This window comes from Triticum dicoccoides, chromosome 5A (genome assembly GCF_002162155.2).
Source record: "Triticum dicoccoides isolate Atlit2015 ecotype Zavitan chromosome 5A, WEW_v2.0, whole genome shotgun sequence".
NCBI classification, from domain to species: Eukaryota; Viridiplantae; Streptophyta; class Magnoliopsida; order Poales; family Poaceae; genus Triticum; species Triticum dicoccoides.
Window position 1 is genome coordinate 120,148,496 of NC_041388.1, and position 4,237 is coordinate 120,152,732.

Consider the following 4,237-nt stretch of genomic DNA (forward strand, 5'->3'; position numbering starts at 1 on the left):
CCATTCGGATCTTCTTCCCCCGTCCGAAACCCTAGTTTAAAAAAAAAACTGAGATCTCCACCGACGGACGTGTCCGCCCCCGGCCGGACAGCGTCCGCCGCCGCAGCCCGCCCACTCAGGGGCCGCCACGTCACCCCCGCCGCCGCCGCCTCCCACCGCGGCCCGGGAGCCCGCATCCGGCCCCCGCGGCCCGGTGAGCTCCGCCGCCGCCCGGGGCTCGCCTCCCGCCCGGATCCGCCGCCTCCCCGACCTCCGGCGACCGGCGCCGTCGCCGCCACCGCACCGGCCGCCGCCGCGCCGGGCCCCGCCGCCCGCACCGGCCGGCGCCGCCCCGGACGCCGCCGCCCGCGGTCGCCGCCTCCTCCTCCGGCGCCGCCCGGCCTCCTCTCCCTCACCCCGGCCTCCTCTTCCCCCACTCCGGCCGGCACCGACGAGCTCCGGCGCTGTTCATCCTCGGGAAACGCGCCGGTGAACAGTACCCGCGAGATCCCGATCTGGATCTGAGTTTTCGGTTGACTTCTCTCCCCCGAAACCCTAATTTTCGTGCATTCTTTGACTGCTTGTATCTCCGCAACCGTAGCTCCGTTTTGGGCGTATGATATATCAAAATCTTCGCCTCGACATGTGCATCATTTCATTCCATTGCATCATTTGCATTTGAGGTCATCTTGATACCCAAAATGCTGTTAGAAGGAGGCTTCGTGAGTTAAATTGCAGATCCGTTAGATCATCATGCACTTTTGTCATTTTTGTCATGTTTAATTCGTGCATGATATGCCTGTGCCCCTTCGGGATGAATTGTGAAGCATTTTGTCTCCTTTCCAGAGGTGCCACCCATGCATTTTTAGGATGTGTGTGTTGTCTTGTGCAAGCTTGCGAAGAGAGGTACCTGAGATTGCAGATTTCAGGGACAGTGATTTTCACAAAGTCTGGGATATTTTTGTTCATGATGCTATATGTCCAGCTTGTTTCCTAATGATCCGTGCCTCTTTTGAGGATGATCAGTAAGGGAGTTTTGATATTTATGTTATGCTCTATCCATCCATGTCTTTGTTAGCATATGTGGAGTGCTCTAGGTTGACTCAATCGAGCTCAACTTTTGCTTCGTTGTTAATCTGGGCAGATCGGCAACTCGTTTGCGATTTCGCCGATGCTACTGTTAGTGTTCCATGTATGCTATGCCTTCGTTCTTGCCATGTGTAGCTAGAACTTTGTGCCTTTTGGCCCCTTTTGGCCCCAGGTCACTTTGGGTGTTTTTTTAAGCTTGTTGGGTAGCTCCATGCCATGTTCTTACTTGTCATGTTCAGGTTTTCTATCATGTTGTTTTGCTGCTCCGAAGAGAGCATCGTGATCTGAAATTTCAGACTAGTGTTAATTTCACTAAGTCTGAAATCTGTTTTGCATTTGCGTTTTAGCCATGCTTGTTTGAACCTCTTAATAGATGAATTTGCCTATGGCTCAGTGCTAGTGTTTTGTCAACCATCTTGTGTACATCACTGCCATGTATTTTGTTTTCATGTTTGGTGGCTGTAGCATGTTCATTTCGTCGCATTTAGATGCCTACTTGCTGTTAATCGCAGACCGGTGTCATGTCTTAAAACGCTTGCCATTTCCAACCCGTAGCTCCGATTCCAATGATCTTTATATCGTTTTCAAGCGATTTCATCCCCTCTATCCAGTGGCACACTTGGTTTTCCAAGTTGATGCCAGGTTCGTGCATTTCCTGTCATATCTTGCATTTTGCATCCCGCATCGCATCCCTCATAGCATATCGTCATTTCATCATATTGCTTGGTCTTGCCCGTGGTTGATTGTATCCTTGTTGCTTGTTTGTCTTGTTGGGTAGAGCCGGGAGACGAGTTCGCTACCGAGGAGCCCGTTGAGTTCGCTTGTGAGGATCCAGTCAACTCTGACAACTGTGCAGGCAAGATGATCATACCCTCGAAATCACTACTATCTTTGCTATGCTAGTTTGCTCGCTCTTTTGCTTTGCCACTGCTACGATGCCTACCTTTTGCTTGTCAGCCTCCCAATTGCCATGTTGAACCTCTAACCCACCATTGTCCCAGCAAACCGTTGATTGGCTATTTACCGCTTTGCTCAGCCCTTCTTATAGCGTTGTTAGCTGCAGGTGAAGATTGGAGCCGTTCCTTGTAGGAACATTTATTTACTTGTTGGGATATTATTATATTGCTATGTTATCTTAATGCATCTATATACTTGGTAAAGGGTGGAAGGCTCGGCCTCTCGCCTAGTGTTTTGTTCCACTCTTGCCGCCCTAGTTTCCGTCATATCGGTGTTATGTTCCCGGATTGTTGCGTCCCTTACGCGGTTGGGTTATAATGGGAACCCCTTGATAGTTCGCCTTGATTAAAGCTTTTCCAGCAATGCCCAACATTGGTTTTACCATTTGCCACCTAGCCTCTTTTTCCCTTGGGTTTCCGGAGCCCGAGGGTCATCGTATTTTAGCCCCCCTTGGGCCAGTGCTCCCTCTGAGTGTTGGTCCGAACTGAGCTGCCTGCGGGGCCACCTCGGGGAAACTTGAGGGTTGGTTTTACTCGTAGCTAGTCTCATCTGAGTGTGCCCTGAGAAAGAGATATGTGCAGCTCCTATCGGGATTTGTCGGCACATTCGGGCGGTGTTGCTGGACTTGTTTTAACCTGTCGAATCATCTTGTTGTACCAAGATACCGAGTCTGATCGGTGTGACTTGGGTGGAGGTCTATTCCTTCGTTGACCGTGAGAGCTTGTCATGGGCTAAGTTGGGACTCCCCTGCAGGGATTGATCTTTCGAAAGTCGTGCCCGCGGTTATGGGCAGATGGGAATTTGTTAATGTCCGGTTGTAGATGACTTGAACTAAACTTAATTAAAATGAATCAACCGTGTGTGTTACCGTGATGGCCCCTTCTCGGCGGAGTCCGGGAAGTGGACACGGTGTTGGAGTTATGCTTGCGCAGGATGTTCCTTTAGCTTCTCGCTCGTGCTTCGCCTTCTCTTCTCGCTCTCTTTTGCGTATAAGTTAGCCACCACATATGCTAGTCGCTTGCTGCAGCTCCACATATATTTGCCTTATCCATTCCCATGAGCTTAAATAGTTTTGATCGCGTGGGTGTGAGATTGCTGAGTCCCTGTGGCTCACAGATACTACAACTCCAGATGCAGGTCCAGGTGATTCCGCTCTAGGTGACGAGTACGAGCTCAAGTGGGAGTTCGACGAGGACTCTCAGCGTTACTACGTATCTTTTCCGGATTATCAGTAGTGGTGCCTAGTTGGGGTTATCGATTCAGGACCTTGTCGCATGTTGGGTTCTTTTCTATTTTGGCGCCGTAGTCGGGCCATGAGTGTTTGTTTGATGGATGTTATTTATGTACTCTGATGTGACGTGGCGAGTGTAAGCCAACTATGTTATCTCCTCCTTTTATTATACATTACATGGGATGTTGTAATGATTGCCTGACTTGCGACATTGCTTTCAATGCGGTTATGCCTCTAAGTCGTGCCTCGACACGTGGGAGCTATAGCCGCATCGAGGGCGTTAGATGTTGTAACGCCCCAGGCATACTTTCCATATTTGTATCCAACTCTTGCCGTCTCCGGCGCTAAGTTATATTTATTTCTCGGGTTCGGGTCTTTGTCTCCGTGTGTTGTTTTTCTTTTTCGTGCATCTCTTATCATGCCATCTCGTGCATTGCATTTGCATACATGTTCATCTCATGCATTCGAGCATTTCCCCGTTGTCCGTTTTGCATTCCGGCGCTTCGTTCTCCTCCGGTGGTCATTTCTAGTCTTCTTTTGTGTGTGGGGTCTAAACATTTCCGGATTGGACCGAGACTTGTCATGCGGCCTTGGTTTACTACCGGCAGACCGCCTGTCAAGTTTCGTATCATTTGGACTTCGTTTGATGCCCCAACGGTTAACCGAGGGACCAGAAAGGCCTCGTGTGTGTTGCAGCCCAACACCCCCCAAATTTGGCCCAAAACCCACCTAACTCCGCTCCATGTCCTAGAGCGTTCGATCACGATCGTGTGGGCGAAAACCGCACCTCATTTGGACTCTCCTAGCTCCACTTACGCCTATAAATACCCCCTCCATTCGGATCTTCTTCCCCCGTCCGAAACCCTAGTTTTAAAAAAAAAACTGAGATCTCCACCGACGGACGTGTCCGCCCCCGGCCGGACAGCGTCCGCCGCCGCAGCCCGCCCACTCAGGGGCCGCCACGTCACCCCCGCCGCCGCC